The 19,125-nt window shown below is 40.3% G+C and overlaps 1 protein-coding gene across 19 annotated transcripts in view; it reads left to right on the top strand.

Annotated features, from left to right (window-relative positions):
* The window catches only part of LOC131690525 (myocyte-specific enhancer factor 2), a 334,753-nt gene that overhangs the window by 148,253 nt on the left and 167,375 nt on the right, over positions 1-19,125 (top strand). For 18 of the 19 annotated variants that reach the window (XM_058976381.1, XM_058976382.1, XM_058976383.1 and 15 more), the window contains one exon: positions 9,828-9,864. The gene's annotated coding sequence lies outside the window, so the exon portion shown is untranslated. Of the gene's footprint in view, positions 1-9,827; positions 9,865-15,454; positions 15,575-19,125 lie in introns of those variants that run through there. The other variant, XM_058976371.1, reaches the window with a different exon arrangement.

Below are 19,125 nucleotides of genomic sequence, written 5' to 3' on the forward strand. Positions count from 1 at the left end.
TGTTCGGTTTGCCCTTCGTCGATTGCCTTGGAGCAACCCTCACCAGCTGCCAAGTTATGAAAGCCGGGGTTTGCTTATTGGACTCGTGTGCGACGGGATCTATTCCGTGCTATGACGATTTCGGATATTTTGCAAGATCGAATTGACTGCCCCGAGTTTCTCAGTGCGATAAACATGAACGTTCGCCCTCGCGCCCTTCGCAATAATTTATTCCTCCGATTACCTCTTCGCCGGACTAACTATGGAGTAAACGGTGCCATCATTGGTTTGCAGCGGACCTTCAACAGAGTGTCATCCGAGTTCGATCTTCACATTCCACGTAGCAGATTACAATTCAACTTTTTAAATAGATTAATAAATTATCATTAGGACCACACTGTGTCTGTTGATATTCATTAATTATAAAAAGTTATAGCATTTAATATATTTTTCCTCCACATTTTCCCATAGCACCAATTTCAAAAATTTCAAGCGAGGTGGGCGGGGGTCTAGAATTGTCCAAATGATGTGAAATTTGGCCTCTGAGCTTATTTTGACATTTGTCACAATATGAGAGAGGGGGGCCTTTGAGAATTCAAAAAAAAAAAAAAATTGCAATGCCCTACTGTCGAATTACATAAAAAGTTTTTTGTGTGGCAAGCGATTTGTTGATGTGTCAAAATAAGCTATTTTTTAATTAAATCTGGAACCATCTACCGACAAATCTACACTAATGAATACCTCCAAAAGTGACTTTTTGAGGTCTCATTGGTGGTAAACATTTGAACACTCCAGAACTTCACTCCGTCAGAAAATGTGGGGCCATCAAAAGCTAAAACTTCGTAAAATCGCACTCCTGGTCTTGTCTTGAAAATCATCCCGTGCAGTACTCTGCGTCACTCTCTCCAGCTTGAACCGCTCATATGGTAGTCGGTCTTTGCCAGTATTGCTCTTCTCCCATCCATTCTTCTTTTGGGCCGCTGAGGGATCAAAAGCCCTCGTTGTGTTTATTATATTTATTACGCATGTCGTTTACAATTTGGCTTTTAACCCAAATATGTAAACGTGTCGGATAGGGAGAGTGGAGATGCCAACTTATCATTAACATTTCGCATTCATTTGGGATATCTTTTATAATTTTTGAACACGTGCTTTGTACTGCAAACTTTGGAAATAATCATTGAGGTGTTAATAAGAAGCAATACTCCCGATAGCTGGCTGCTCAGAGTTATAATTGCTTGTTTCGAATCATCGGAAATTGATCGTAAGCGATTTTCGTGCATATTGCTAAGAATATATTGTCATTTTTCTACTTGAGCTCGCACTCCAGAAAAAAATGATCTAAAATGAAAGCACAAAGCACGTGAGTACTTAGCTAAATTACAATAGCTACCAAGATATATCCTGATTCATTTCCCTGCCTGCTAACACTAATCCTGTCCTGCGACACTTGTGGATGCTGCAGAGAATTCCTCGGCAATAATAGTCACAATTGGTGAACTAACATTCCTTCCCATTCCCACATTGATCTGCATGGGCGTGGCCATCTACGTTTTTGATCATACTATAATCTTAGTCTCCTTAGGTTGCACGTTGAGTATGATGTACTACTCCCAAGTATCATACAATTGGTTCAATATGCAATTTCAATAGTCTTTGATCAATCACGGAAAATTTACGGACGGTCAACTAAGCTAAGCTAATTCTGTGAACATCCCGTAGTAATGAAATGTGGCGTTGGACGACTTCTTTATTCAGAAAATTTAGAGAGGAAGCAGTGTCTAGAAACTCAAGAGTTAAAAACCTCTCTTAATTTGTGTATTTTGATTTGTGATGTTTAGACTGACATCTTTCCCACTACTCATCAAATATTTTGCGGAAAATAAAGCTCAGCAAGGTGAAACGATGTCTGATGATCATTGAACGAACTGCAACATTCGCTACACGACATCGACATATTTCGTTTAATTGCTCTGCCCGCTGCCAATTTTTTGCCGTACCAAAGTTTATTTCGTCAATAAGTACTCGATTGGCCTTATTCCCAACAGGTTCTTTGTAATTCGCTTCACACTGAACAAAGTTGGACGACATGTGGCTGCCTCGGTACACGATAAACGGCTCGAATCAAGTGCCGATACTTTCTCCCATTTCGGTTTACTGTACAATCAGTTTCGGTTGTACGTAGGTAGCAGGGTTGGGTTCGCATCCGCTGCGGGAGTTGGAACAGTAGGCGAAATTTGCCCGTAAAGTGATGCATTGGAGTGTAAATTTTTACTGGAAAATGGACAGAACTATTCCATGGACTACTATTATGCACCTATACAACCCTAGTTCCGGCACTGGTACTGAATAAAAATCACCAAGTCTCGGCCAGCGGAAAAGATGACATTAGTCACACGCTGTTCCCCAATCCACATCTACACTAGCACTTGTAGCAGTTGTATCGCGACCGACAATATCAACAGCAGCAGCAGCAACATAAAGAAGTAAAAAGCTGCGAACAGATTTGATACTGTGCCAAATATTTCCCTTCTATCTGTACGATTGACACGACCTCAGACTCACTCACCATGTTACAAGTATTACTCGAAATTACCGCTCATCTATCGCTCCGACCAGCTATTTATCTATCTATCTATCAATTTGTCCGTCCGTGTCGATTGGGAACGTTTTTCGCTCGAACCGGTCGGGGACACATGGGTTTGCTTTGGAGTGCCAATCTCAGAACCCCGAACGGCTTTCGAGATTTCTTTTGCGCAGTTTGCGGCGCAAAAAAAAAATTGACATATTTGGCGATTGTCAAACCTGCCGAAAACTTGTTTCCCGGCTAATAGGTTTCATTTGGTTTGTCTGTGTTTTCAAAGTAGTTGAATCTCACGGCCAGTGGGGGGGGGGGGGGTCCAATTCGCGTTGGAGAATGGGGGCGCCAGGAACGTTCTTATGTAATTCATGTTTTTTCCACACGCTCGACATGGCGACTCTTCTTAGCCGGGGAAACAATTTTCCTATGGGTTTTTGGAAGCTGTCGTATTGAGTGGGGTTCAGTAAGTACGACAACGCCACCGCAGAAGACAAGTTCTGTGTGTATAGGTGCTGACGCGACACGGCACGATCATCGCTATCGATCATGCGCAGGTTGCGTAAACCCTGATGGTGGATGTTTGCTCCTGCTTGTAGGGTCATTTTCCGATACCGCGCACATTCCACTAACGTTTTGCCCATTTCCCGGTTTGCCACGGATCGATCCGTGGTCGGCGGTTGATTGAAAGGCACCCGCGTTACCGGTCACGTTGTCAACGACGCCAACAACGAGCACACAGATTGATGCGGAGGCATTTCGGAATGACGACATTTAGTATGCGATGATTCGCGGCTAGTGGGGCTCTAACGTGGGATTTTGTTGAACAGTTCGGGTAGCTCTTGTGGTGGGATTCGATCGTGGGATAGTGGGTGAGGTTAGGAAACAAATAAATGTGGAAGATTTCGATTAGGACCATTTTCGAAGGTGGCGTGATTTAATAACGTTTCACCATTTAAAGGTGAGAATCAGAAAGATAATTTTATTGCCTTTAACCTTGTCAAAGACCGTAAATCAATCCAACTTTGTTAGGAGAAACTCTTAAAAATTTAACGAAGCCATATCGGAGTCAGTTGTTCGCTGAGCCTAAACATTTTAATAAATTCTCACAAACCTATTTGTTTTGTGGAAAAGTAGATGATTTTAGTTGTATGCACAGAAAAAAATCCATTCATAAATTTATGAATCAAAGATCACGATTTCGTGAACTAAAAGATTTACGAAAACCGTTACCAAGTTCCTGAAGTTATGTATAACAAACCTCGTATTCATGAAACCATTTGTGTTTCCAAAAAATTTATTTTCCCCGAATATATACATGGCGTTACTTTAGAATGTTTGGTTGGGTTACTGTTGTTGTTCCCTGGACATGTTTAGTTTTTGCTATGATTCTTGCTCATAATTTGGGAATACACCGCCGGCAGTCAAACGGCCGGCAGTCAAGCTTATTCGCGATTTTCGTGATTTCTCATCACGTTACCGTGTTATTTTAGTCATGAGTTTCCCATCTAATTTTTCTCCCTCCCCAAGGTTTAGGGGTTTGACGGTATTGCAAACATCATCAAGCATCAATTGCTTTAAGATGGGTACTGCATTACGCCTCGATAGTGGTGCATCGAGGAGACCGAGAGGGCTTATGCGCCTTTTTTATGTTATATGTCTTTTCATACTCCGCACCAGCGCATACCAACGCTAAACCACTGGTCTATGCGCGGTGGCGTGGCCGACTGGCGGATCGACGTAGATTGACTTTTGCTGTGTACCATGTTTGCAAATATTGTTCTATTGGACGGGGCTCACGGAGGGAGTCATTGTGTGTCCATTTATCGGTCGACTTCGTCATCGTGCATATACCAATTAAATTAATTTAATAATTAAATTAATTTAATAAAGTAGAATAAGTAGAAACCTATTAGTTGTAGCTTTGTGATAATCGTTGTTTTTCGTACTAGTGTACAACTGTTATGTGCTAGTCGTATGTGTATCTATGTATGTATTCGTCTGAGTATTTGTGACAGTTGGGTCAGGGAATGGATGCAGAACTGACGTATATGATAGAATAGTGGCTAATACTTCTGGTGATCAATCTGAGCATTTAGTTCTATTCATTGGGGAAAGTCGGGCTGGATAAATTAGGGTAAAATAAATTTACCGACGCACGTGAGTCATCCATTCCCGGCCAGCATAGCATGATGAAAGTCTAACAACATGCAATTGTCGGTAATGATAAATATACAACATTTGCTGCATTTAGACGAGTTTGATTGTATGTTACATGTGTTTTTCTATTCTACTTCATTGGTCTGTTTCTTCTGTGCATCTATTTTCCATTATTTATGTATACCAAAATAGTATTGTTCAATTTATACACTTCTAGTCAAGCTCTTTGCATCTTTTTTTCTTTATTCAGCATGTTATGATTCCTTTTATTAGTATATCTCTGCTATACGCTATCTATACTCATATAGGTACAAACGCTCGTGGCCTTCGCGATAACACAAAACTGGCCACAAACGCGACCATGCAATTGCAATAATCCACATATACTTACGCCCGCGATTTCGCCTACATGAAAACACCCCGGTAATTAAGTAAACGTGGCATCTTTAAACTTCCATACGCGGTCTCAAACATTAACCCACCACTCGCGCGATCATGAAACGGTCACGTCCGAAAATTTTACCAGCCTGGACTAATGCCTTCGGTTGAACCAATCAAAAAAGTGACACTCATATTCACTAAACAACACGTTCCATGGTGACATGACCTAGAACTCAAGTGATATGGGGAAACGGGCTACTATCTGTATCATACACCAAAAATTAAGCTTCAGATTCACGGTCCGCGCGCGATCAAACAAAAATACACAATCCGTCATTATAAAATCAAAGTTATACACGCGAAGTCACATACACGTGACAAACACGTTAATATACAAATGCTTGAGCTCTTCGCGACCATCCACGGCACCTATACTCGCGATATCGTAAACATGATAACATCTCGCTGATAAAGTGAATGTCTCAGCTCCTATAAATTTTCAAACGCGGTCTCAAGCGTGAACCTAAAAACTCCCGCACTCGCACGATCATGAATCGGTCACTTCCGGATGTTTCTATCCTTGATATCAGCAGACTAGGTCCATGCCTTCAATTGGATCAATTAAAAAAAACAAAGCTCTCATATCCACTGGACACCACGTTACATGGCGACATGACCGAGGACTCTAGTGATATGGGGTAACTTACTCCCTGTCAGAATGTGAATTGTACACCAAAAACTAACTATCAGAATGAAGGTCCGCATGACCATCCAAGAACGCACGCGTATATAGAAAATGCCACACGGTTACAAAATCCAGTCTTGTACACGCGAAGTCACATGAACGCGAGCACACGTGACAGACACGTTAACGTACGAACGCTTAAGCCCTTCGCGATTAACAACGCACACCTACGTTCGCGATCGTGCAAACTTAATAACACCCTGGTAATAAGGAGAACGTTTTAGCGCTCGCGAAGTTTCAAACGCTGTCTCAAACACGAACCTACAAACGTCCGTTTTCGCGCGCTCATGAATCGGTCACGTCCGGAAACCATTACTCTCTGTCCTAATAACTTAGGTCCATACATTCAGTAGGACCAAAAAAATAAAGCGCATATCCACTAGACAACACGTTCCATGGCGACATCAGCGGGCACTCTAGTGATATAGAAGATCTCACACCATTTTAGCATCTTAGAAGTACACCAAAAAATAAAGTATTAGACTCACGGACCGTGCGCGATTATCCAAGAACACATGCGAATATGCGAAAGGCATACGGTTGTAAAATAGAATTTATACACGCGAAGTTACATGCACGTTAGCACACGAGACATACAAACGCACACGCGATCGAAGACGTTAACTACAAATGCTCGAGCTCTTCGCGATGATACACGTGATCGCGAGTCCCTACGCCCGCACATACCTAAACCGTACAATGAATATCACATTCAGAATCACGGCCCGCTACAATTGGCCTAATGCAGTGTTTTATTGGGCGACATTGCCTGTCTCTGCAAAATGTAGTATGTGATTCTGACGGGGAGCCCTTCCGAGAATCTAGCTCTAGTAGGACAACTCTCGAAAAAAAAAATTGTGACATTATTAATGTTATAAGAATATTAATTATATAAGAATATGTGAAATTGAATGAAATGATTAATAAAAAAAATAGCAAATTTAATTATATTCGCTATGCCGCCCCCAGTACTAAGAATCATGAACCAGTTCACGAATTTATGAATAATGTATCATGTTTTTGTTAACTATTTGACGAGCACAAATGATTTGAAGTGACTATTGTACTAGGCATTGTTATTGTTATTGTAATTTGTTTATTGAGGGCTTTAACCAGATGGTCATTCGTCCGTGTTCTAGGAAACATGAACCAATTTACGAATATTTTATGATATCGTGATTATTATACTAGGAATCATGAATCAGTTTACGAATACATGTGCAATATTTTATGATTTCGTGACTATTATACTAGGAATCATGAATTAGTTCACGAATACATGAATAATATTTCATGGTTTTGTGAACTATTTCACGAGCACGGATATTGGATCGTGACAAATATATTAGGAATCATGAATCAGTTCACGAGGATCGAATGGATTCATGAATAAAATTTCGTTCCGAGTTTCGTGAAATAGTTTAGAGAAAATATCCAGAATACTTTGATTTTTTGAACTAATGTTCCTAAATCTATGGATGTCATCATAAGTCAACCTTTAGTTTTATGATTGAATAATGTTCATAGTTGTGAACTAGTTCACGTACAGAAAATCGATTTGGTAATGACATGGCGGAAACCGTGACTGAAGTCCACAAAACAAAAACAAATATTTCCACTAATAAACGTGTCATGCGGGCGTTACTGAAGGGAAATTGAACATAATTTTAAAACACATGATTTTTTCATGGTCCTGTTTTCGTGACATTTTTTTCCGCTGTGATACTGTCGGTATTATTTACATAATTATATTTTACATTCCAACGCATAGAGCGCGCCAGAACTAACGTTTCAATGGAAAGAGAGAGAAATTTAGTGTCTTCTATTCTACCTTATAGGTGTAGAGCAGGCATTTTCCCTGTTGTTCCTTTTCAGGGCAATTAGCCGTTTAAAAAAATGTTGATACTGAATAATAATAATATCTAGGTTCGCTGCTCGATGTCTACGAAAGAAGAAGTCTTATCGTTGGAATCATAACTTAAAAAATCCTCTTTTTGAGAACTATCACCAGGCACGTAGCCACAGGGGGGAGGACATGTTTTTCGGTGACTTATCAAAGTTGTATCTTGTTTGGTTTGAACAAATTAATGAGAAAATTTTGAGGAAGATTGCTATTTCGAACCACCATAGACACCGGTCACGATACCTTCCCTGTATACTAAGCAGAGTTAAAAATATTCAAATTCATTGAATGAAAATTGATCATATTCAGCTGCATTCATTTTCAATATTCAGTGACGCAGCTGAAAACGTCAAACGAACAAACCGCCCATTCATCCATGCAGATTTTCATTCGTCTCCGATTATTACACGAAGCGCCTATGCAGCAACGAATCAAATGCACCAAAGTAGGCCCTGGTACAATGTAAGCGATGATGATTGTTGTTTCATATGCTTTACCGGCATTTGAAAACATTTTCCTAGATAAATAGCAAAATGAATATGTTGTACGATATTCAACTGAATGAATAACATGGATATTTGAATGAAATTTTTTTCTATTCACCGCGAGTAGCATCAGGTTCATTTTCAACCGTCAACAATGAGCTTCGATTATTTTTAACTCTGATACTAAGTGTGATATAAACAGTACCTTTCATATTGTGTGACTCGTTGGAAGAATCAAAGAAACTGTTACTTTCATTCTTGCTGTGGTGATCTGTCGAGATGAGTGAGTTGCAGAAGCAAAAGGTTGTGCTCCAACCAAATACGGAGGATATTGACTTTTGGTCTTTTCGCATAAGACCGAACATGTGAAATATTTGCTGAAGGTGAAAATTGAGGTTATGCTTACGGACGTTACCTCAATCGAGTTCTACCATGTCAGGCATTCAGTGTTGATACCGTTCAACAAAATAGCCTTGTCGAAACCAGTCATTTTGCATTTTGAAACAATCAATGTTCTGATACCGTTTACTTGTCCCGTGGCCATTAAAAGATTCATGTCACATTTGGAAGATATGGTATTCATTATAAAGAACACATCTAGGAAGAAATTCCCCTTATATTAATTGGTGTTTTTTGGTGAAAATCTAGGTGAACCGATTCATTCTTTCCAACCTGACCCTGTACGTACAAAATATAACGCGATAGTTTCATTACACACATTATATCTTTACACATCTATAGTATCCAATATGATTACCTGAACCACAAACAATTGTCAAATTTGTGGTTCAGGAATCAGAATATATTGGCTCAAATGGCACGTTCCCCGTACATAGTCGGGGATTTGTGCCTGAGGAAGTTCTCACTCGTGACCCATAAGGGCAGCAAACGAGCATGGAATCAGATGTTCGCGAACATGAACATGACTGTAATCACAATGATGACATGGAAGTGTACGAGATAGAAATTAATGATCACCAAGACACTGTGGGTTAGGAAAAATATTTCCCAGCCTGATAAACAGATCTTCACGCGCAATCGCTACTCGCTCGCACGAGATCTGTTGGCAACCAATAACGTTTTATCATTTTTATTGTTTACGCTTGGAAATATATAAAAGACCCACGGCCCCGTTTAGCTAACACATTGAACTGAATCAAATAAATCAATTATTTAACAAAAAAGTAAGTTTTATAGAAAACTTAGCACAAAAACTCTCCAAAAATGAGACTTTATCGCTGGTGATTACCAGGTTTAACAACACTAAGACATTATGCTTGACGTTGGTCACAAAAAAGATAGTTATTCAAATGACCAGTTTTTAAATTATACGATAATTGAATTTCTTACGTTAGTACACTGCTATTTCATAAAAAAATATCCGTGCGCCGAAAAAAATGTGTTTAGTTGAAAAATAGCAACTTTTCACAAAATAGTTAATCGTCTACTTGCTTACAATTCCTCCATATATTGTTACAATAGATATGTTTAAATATAAAAAGTTTCTCTTTGATCAACTTTTGTATGTTGTTTTCGTAGTTTTATGTAATTTCTAAATTCAACGGTTTCAAAACACATTTTTTTCCTTTTTTTCAGATGGACGACGTTCAGTTGACTTTCGGAGTCAATTAAGGTAATTCTGTTGTTATTGTTTATATGATGTTCTTTTCCGGGCATGTTTTTTTGCAATTTAAATTTTTAAAACATTTTTTTCAGACTATATTTTTTTCGTACAGAATTGTTCATTTCCTGTAACTCGTTCTCAGATAGTCTTGCTGTATAAAATACAGTAATCGAATAAATTTTTTTTGAAATAATTGCACATAGAAACGTCTATTCGCTTTTCAAAAATTGCTCTTGAATCAAAATTTTGCAATTGGCAGGGAAAGCAATATAGATTCATAAACCGAACATAATTGTAAAGTTTTGTTCGAATCGAAGTTGGTCATATTTTGCGGTCGGCCCCTCATGTGATGTCCTCATGTGATGTCGATAAATCGGTATGCGAACAAAGCATGTGTTTTCCAGATAAGTTTAGCAAAAAGTTGTTTATAATCTGTACAAGATCGTGCTGGTTCAGCTTCTCAGAAAGAATGTTGATAGAAATTGAATCAAAAGCCCCCTTAATATACGAGAAAACTGATGCCATCTATGCTGGAATAGGCCATTTGAATTCCAGTTGAAAGTAACGCAAGGATGTCTCTCGCCCCGTAGCTTTTTCGATCCAATTGTTGAGGCGAAACAAGATCATTTTCTTAAACAACCTTCGGATACATGAGGATTTCAATCGGCCGATACGAGTTGTTATTGAAGGCTAGTTTTCTTACTTTTGGAATGGCGATTACCTTCATTTGCCTCCAATCATGAAGGACAATGTAACCCTCCAGAAACAATAAGCATCTTTTTGTAGTGCCGGACTGATTCTTTAGCAGGTAGAATTTGATTCTGTCTGGTCTTGGGGCATTATTGTTGTAGGGCAAGAGGGCAATTGAGAACGTAGAGTTAATTGTAAACGATGTGGGGACGCGGCGCGCGGAAGGTCTTCTGTACCGGGACGTAATCCGGACAAACCTTCTTAACGACATTGAATATTCAACGATTCACACGATTCGGCCCGTGCGCCGAAGAGTACTGATCGATGTTTCTCTCGTTAATCTGCCAACAAGCCAGCGCCTGGCTTTCATCAAACATTCTTCATTCGCGTATTACCGATGCTAGCGGGTGTTCTGTCGTTTCGGAAGGGCTACTACGTGGTGGTCTTCTCAGCGTATACATCTGAGCACTCTCTATTCTACCACGGATTGGGAGAAAGTCTTTGGGTATTCGCAACGAGTATTCGTTTCGCCGGAGCTTGAACGGTATTTTCCGGAGAAAACTTCTACAATTTCACTTTAGAACAGCGATAGAACCTTATTCGATGACTTCAAAAATGTTCTCACTATAAGAAAGAAAGTTATCAGAGGATCAGTAATACTAAAAGTTATAAAAATTGAGTCCAAGATGTCAGAAAATTTCATTACTTCATTACTGGACTGAGTATCGGTTTGAAGAAATACGAGGGGGGAGGATGCCCCTGAAAGTTGCGGTGGTACTCCTTGTTGGGTCTCAAATCTCAAAGTCCGGGAGCAACTAGCTTCGGTTTTAAGGCGGTTTTGGATTCATTAGTTGTAGATAATGCAATCTCAGAGGAGCACACGTTGGAACCCTTACGAAAGATATCCCCTTTTCCCCCCGGATTAACAGTTGTTGTTCGGATTAACAGTTGTTCGCTCTGTTGGGTCATCAGATTAATTTTAACGCAAGCTAAAAAGGCAAAGTTATTTTCGAAAAGAACAACTTTTCTGCATAAGGGCGCTTAATGTTAATCTCCACGCTTCTTGTACGCAGGGCATGATTGAAATAAATGCGGAAGACTCCCACAGTAAATACATTTTTGGCACCTTTGCTGCAAGAGTCATCCTCACGCTCTTATTCGCATTTGCCGCACCTTTTCTTATTGCCACAATAGGTGGCTGTGTGGCCCAACTGTTTACTGTAGTTTATTACCCGCGGTACCAACATACGAACAGGCAGACAAATCGTATTCAAGATCGGGAAAATCACCCGAAGCGAATCTGATATAGAATATTAGTTATTCCTACTGAATACAAGTGCTTGCATTCCAAAATCTTCGCATGTTGAAGTGAGAAGTCCTTAGAGTATCCCATCTCCACCGCCTTTGCAGGTACGTATACCCGACATTGCTACGTAAATCACTCGTAGCATATAACTTAATTGCTCGAGGTCACTCACTATAACACGTCATGCAATCGAGGGATGAGTGTTGTATTTAGGGAGAGGGCTTAAAAGTCAACTGAAAAGGAAAAGAAAAAAAAATATTTTGCTTCAATATTGGCGTGTCCGATTAATTTTCTTCCGATTCCTCCAGCCTAGGCAACAGTGAATGAAGACTCCGCCTCAAAGACCAATCTTCACAAGCCATAAATACCTGCCTACTGCATAGCAAAAGATCTGCGTCGATCGAAAGCTGTAAGTAAACATTGTAATTGTATGCACATCTTCTGACGAAATGTAAATGAACATGGGACGGCCACTATTCAGCATTCTTGCTGCAAGAATCGTCCAATTCTCGCTGCACTTTCCACAGCGGTCTCTATATCTACATTGGGTGATTGTGTTGCTCAATTGTGTGTAATTAAACCAGTTCATGATCCGTAGTACAAATAACATCCTGCAAGACCCCTTGCTCGACAAAGCGGGTCCAACGAAGGTCACCTGATAAGAATTTGATTGGGGATATGATTTCTTTCTATCCCCTGCGAACAATATTTAATGCATATGCTTGCAATCCTATATTTTCACTGGCTGAAGTTTCTAACATAGCAGATTCTCGCACGTAAACATTCATCATTTACCACGCCCTCAATCTCGACTTCCTGAGCGGGTATGTAGACGAGATGATCTGTGAAAATATCGCAGCTATCACGAGCTTTTTGTCAGGTTCTTTGGGTCTCAAAATGTCGCAAAAGTCGTTCGAGTCGGGGAGTGCGAGGAGTCAATCCTGACTCGGCTTATATTTTGTCACTAGAAGACGAAACCGTTGAATTTTCGAACTGTCATCACACAGAGTCATTGGCTGCGTAGACGGGAAAGAAGCAATAAATGTGTTTTGAAAGACCGGTAGACAACGGCGCACTGTTCCAGCTTGCTATAATTTAATCCTCAAACTGCGCGCACTATACAATGGGCGAAAAATGCATATAAAGTGCGTTTTTATGTTTTATGGAATGCCGATTTTTTCAATTTGTTCAGTTTTATATACAATATTCTCATGCCAAAAATATACGCTAGACCAACGGCTTTAAATTTTGGAATATGTAATCAAAAATTACCGTTTGGTCAAGTATAATTTTCGCAATAAGCTGCCAAAAAATTATCGCTTCAGGTGAAGGTAATTGGTAATGAGTGGCCTAAGAAGATCCTAGAGACTCAACTCAATAAAATGACCATGTGGTGCGGTTTGTATACGAGTTGGATCCTGGGTCCATCTTTCTTTATAAATAATGCTGGAGCGAACGTCAACATCACTTGCGAGCAATATCAAAATGTGGTTGAGAACTGGTTGCTTCTAAATGTTTAATGGTGCTACATTAATTTTCTCATTTTTTTTTCTAACAAACAGCAAGCAACTGACGAGCTAAAGACAAACATTTAATGCGTGTTTCACGAAATTTCTCCAGTTTTTTCTCTTTTTTATGACCAAAATTAACTAAAATTAGATCGACCAACAGGGATTTTCAAAATATGGTTAGAGTGGACGGTCATCTAAAATTATTTCAAAACAAAATTGTAGAGCATTTGCTTTCAAAATTCACAAACAACGCTCAGCAAAGTAGACTCAGCGAAGATCACTCGATACGAATTGTGGATAAGGCTTCTTTACATCTCCGCCAATAATACTGCATGAAAATCGTTTGCAATCCAATATTTTCATCGGCTGAAGCAAGGGGTCCGCAAAACAGTGAACCCCGTACTCCGGCAGATTCTCGTACTTCTAACTCTCATCGTTTACCACTCCGTCAATTTCAACTTTCTTAGCTGGTATGTTGACGCGTCAGTCCGTGAAAATTTCGCAGCTATCACAATCCTTAGTTTGCCCGAGCGTACTTTTGTGAGTTTGATCACAGTCGGTTAGCGTTGCGTAATATTCTTTGAAAAGCTTAACAAATTGATAGAAAATAAGGTGTAGAACGCAAGTTGTGGATGTCGTTCGGGTTGAGGAGTGTGAGGAATCGATCCTGACTCGAAATTTATTTGTTCTTTCGGTGACGCCCGGAAGTCACTGCCCTCGGTCCTAGCAGCCTAGGTACAGGGTTCAGTTGACCCAATCTAATAAAAAAAAAGAAAAGAAACAACGCTCATATACACTAGACAACACGTTCCATGGCCGGGAGCTCACTTCACCATACACTGAAAAATTAGTATCAGATTTTCGGCCCATGCGACCATTGAAGAACACATGCGAATATGCGAGTAACCACGCAGTTATAAAATCGAATCTATACACGCTAGCAAATACAACACAAACGCCGATCGAACACGTTTACAAACAATCGCTCGAGCCCTTCGCGAGGATATACAAAGGTTACATTTACCTAATTGATACGTCTAGAAGAGTTTTAGTGCATAATGTGCGTCAGATTTGATTAAAAAAACTATAGTTTCAAATTTTGCCGCTAAGAGGTCGCCAAATCTATTTTTTTAAACGAAGTGAAATAGAAAGTCGTTATCTTCTCCAACGTTGTGTTATAGGCTTTTTGGAGTATTTTTTAGAATATGTTGGCATCGAATCTATCTAGTGTTTTAGAATTTGACTCCTGGCCCTATGCAGAACTAACTCAGACAACCGCTTCATTCGAAGTTGTAGAACATCTCCGATAGATTTTATATCGCACTCTTCAACAAATGCAGTAAAGTCATCATTCAGAATTTCAGTTTAAGCGATGATCTGATTTCTCTAAACACAACCATTTTTGGTTTGCCTGTAGTTTGGCTCGCTAGCCGAAGAACAATAAAAACATTGCTTCCTCTTTTTTATATGTAAATTAGCTAAATTACAAGCCACAAAAAACAAAATTCGGGATACGAATCATTGAAAAATTAATATTAACACCAATAGTCCCAGGCTGCTACCAGGGGATAGACCGAAAGACATATAGTTAAGCTTGAAAACAATCACATTGTCGATAAGAAATACAATATTGATTTGACCACTTACAGCAACCACATGGTGCCACAGTGTGCCGGATCCATTCGGAAACGATCTATTTCCCCGAGTCAAGATCGGTCCGAGTCGGTTCTCCCTTGCCTGCCTGGTCACACAGTGGACCAACAGTTTGCGAGAATTTTGTGTACCCTATGTTAGTGTTAGTGAAAACCCACGAAATAGGCGCTGCATGAAACCGGACCCCGCTGTCTTCCTTCATACTCACATAGGTAGGTGTGCGATTCGCGAAGAGGAAACGCTCGGAAAAGTGTGTTGTTTTCGTTTTTCCCACATATCGTCCCAAAGCGCGACTGCGGGCCGGGGAATGTTACCCGACGCGCCCGATGAACCGTCGCTCTGGGAGAAAGTCACGATCGTGGCTTGGACGCTCTGTTCCGATCGAGAAGCTGTTCTATTAATAGCGGATGAAAATCGGACGAAAATTCAGTATAAACTAGACCTCAAGTTGTGTTGTGTATAGTGTGCTGCCTGTAAAGAAACGGCGAAGAATTTCCACTGGGCCTGCGCTTACTGGACGGACACAGTTCAGTGCAGAAACAAGGATCGACTGAATGCGGTAAGCTGAACGGCAATAAAATGGCGTTTTCAACACGATAAGTAGCTTACATTGGGCATTTGATTCGCGCTGGCGAAAAACTTGCGCCAGGGATCACGTGTTGCCAAGAGGAAAATTAAAATCCGATTAGATCACCCCGGGTAAGGTGTTGCGTTGGTTTTCCCCTACTGAACGCTACTTAACAAATGTACCCCGAGCTGGCCATATTTCAATTCGCCCTAATCGGAAAGTAGGCCTTTTCCCCCCGGGCGCTTGAGGACAGGTGGCGTGGTGGAATACGGAGCGGGTTTGGTAAACGGTGGCAACGTGGGTTCTGAATCATTGAGCAAGGCATTTTCCTCGGCCTGGCTGCTGACTGCTGTTGCACATACATAATGGATCTTCTTTCTTTCTCGGTGGTGGTGGTTTTAGTCGTTGTTTTCTTCCCCGCGAGTGTCGTCTTAAATCGCTCACGGTGCAAACCAGAAGCAGGAGTAAGCAAGGGCGCCGCCAGGCTAGGCGTTTTGCGCTGAGCTAATCGGAGTCTGCGCCCAGCGTCGAGCTGAGGAAGTAGCAATAGCAATAGAAGCAGCAGTAGCAGTAGTCGAAACGAAGACGTTTGTCTGCAGCTGCTTGAAAGTCGTTAATTTCACTGCATGAAGAGGAAAACTCAGAGGTGCTCGTGTGGGCATGTTTTTCCTACTGACAGTGGGGCGGACACATGGCTAGGGGAGACTTCACCGGGATCACGTAGAGTGGATGAATTGATGATGTATTCTGTTGCCATCGTGGCCATTTGTATGGGTTTGACTTTATTACTTTGCTTGTTAGCATAAATGCGGTATCAGGGATGGATTCGGGTTACAAAAATGCTTCAAATTAATTGTGGAATGTAGATTGTTCTAGTCTGGATGTGTTGGATAATACTTCTTCTGGCGATGCTCAACGTTTTAAAAGTTCATCAGTTATTTCATGTAGAAGTGATTGAGAGTATTCATAGAATTTAGTCATCACAAGTCGTGACGATAAATCATTAACTACGGAATCGTGTAAATTGGTTGTTATCCGTCTTACCATGGCGGATGAGTACATTTCATTTATGCATATCTGTGCAGTCCATTAACTCAACCATGAGTATTTCAAATGGGATCAGGGTTGTTAACGTGGAATTCAATTATATTACCTGTAAATGCAGCGCCATTACCGGCGTTGAATTTCGTGTTAATTTCATCGTCATCATTAACGCACGTCGCGTCGTTGAATGCAATGTTAGCGCCATCAGAAATTTTCGCGTTGAATGCTGTTTAAAATGACTTTTTGTCTCTTATTATATTGTTTTCTAAAAAGTGATTTTATTTTGAATTTTGAAAGTCAGTATTGGTGTAGAGCCATTTTTCAACGAATATTTTGAGGTTAGTTGCTAGAGCGTTCTTATCGTAGTCATAAATGCAAAGAAATACAGTCTATTCATTTATAATTGCGCGATCTTGGCGTCCAGTAGAGGTTTCTATTGCAATGTTCATACCATAATGCTTCACCAGTTGTTGTATAGTACTGTTCGGAATAAACGACATCGGTTTCATAACCTAAATTTCTGTATGATCCTCGGAGGAATTCGTTGGGCACACATTAGAAGATCTGTATTAATTATTTATTGTAAATATTTAAGACACACGTTTAGGGTCATGCATCGAGTCGTCGAAAAAACCGAATTATAAAAGACTTCATTTTCTGATCAGAACAATTTTCTTTTTGAAGATATTTCGATCAATAACGCCTAAACACAGTGAAACAAAATCTCAACAAGGTGGACATTGATGATTCCAGTGAAACTATTAGTTATGGCATCTTGCCGTCTTCGAGAATGTGACTTCATTTTGTTAGTAGTTTAGTAGAGAGAAGATTAAATTTGATTTTTGGAGGTAAAATATAACTTTTCTCACATTGGTTGATCACATTTTAAATATTAATTTAAAAAAATTTGTCGAGCATGCAAAATATCTATCTTTTAAGAGCAAAAGTTATAGGGTGAAATTGCATTTCATTGCGAGATACCCTTTTAACAACATTTTTACTATAACTTTTTGATTTGATTTTTTACCCCTCTCGCAGGTTGATGGGATTGACGGTATTGTCAACATCATCAAGCCACAATAGATTCAATAGAGTTATCTAAATATAAGAACTTAGTGAACGTCTTAACACACACATTCTCAAACGCGGTCTCAAGCGGGAACCTACAAAAATGCTCTCGCGCGCGCGATTGCGAATCGGTAACGTCCGGAAGTCTGCCCTTAATCCTAGAAGCCTGGGTTCATGCTTTCAGTTAGACCAATTAAGAAAATACGCTCATACCTATTAGACAACACGTCTCATGGCGACATGACCGGGAACCCTATCGATATAAGAGATCCCAATCTCTGCCAGAGTTTTAACCGCACACCGAAAATTTGATATCAGACTCACGGTTCACGCGACCATTCAGGAACACACGCAAATATGTTACAAAATCACGTCAGTGTACAAACGTTAGAGCTCCTCGCGATTTTCCAAGCAACCAACGCTCACGAACTCGCAAACTTACACCTTGGTGAGAAGGTGTATCTTTCAGCACTCATAAACTTACCAACACGATCTCAAGCGTCAACCTACAAACTCCTGTGCTCGCGCCATCATGAGTCTGGATCGTTTGGAAGTCTCTATACTCGGTACCAACAGTCTAGGTCCATATTAATAAAAAAAATTAAATTGAAAAATTAAGAAAAAATACCTCCCATATCCACTAGACAAAACCGTTCCATGGTGACATGACCGGGAGCTCTAGTGATATGGGTTAACTCATTCCCTGTCAGAATGTGATCCGTACACCGAAAACTAAATGAACGACGGTCCGCGAGTAGGTGAATGGCTGCAGGGTTTCAAAACCGAATTTAAACAAGCGAAGTCACATACACGCGAACACACGCAACAAACACGTCGACATACGAACGCTTAAGCCTTCGCGATAATCTATGCACACCTATGTCCGCGATCGCGCATACTTGATAACACTCCGATAATTATGTGAAAGTTTTAGTACATACGAAGTTACAAACGCGGTCTCAAACGCGAACCCGCAAACGCGCGAGATCATGAATCGGTCACGTTCGGAAATCTTTACTCTTCATTCTAGCAACTAAGGTCCATACATCCAGTTGGACCAATAAAAAAATAAAGCTCATATCCACTAGACCACACGTTCAACTGCGACTTGACTGGGAACTCTAGTGATATGGAAGAACCCACTTTCTTCTAGAATCTGAACCGTACACGAAAAAATGAGTATCAGATTCACGGTCTGCGCGCGATCATTCCTGAACACACGCGAATATGCGAAAGGCACATGGTTTTAATATAGAATTTATACACGTGAAGTTACATACACGTTAGCACACGCGACATACAAAGGCACACGCGATCGAACACGTTAACGTACAAATGCTCGAGCTCTTCACGATTATACACGCGATCGCGAGTCCCTACGCCCACACATACCTGAACCGTACAATGAATATCACATTCAGAATCACGGC

This window comes from Topomyia yanbarensis, chromosome 3 (assembly GCF_030247195.1).
Source record: "Topomyia yanbarensis strain Yona2022 chromosome 3, ASM3024719v1, whole genome shotgun sequence".
Taxonomy (NCBI): domain Eukaryota; kingdom Metazoa; phylum Arthropoda; class Insecta; order Diptera; family Culicidae; genus Topomyia; species Topomyia yanbarensis.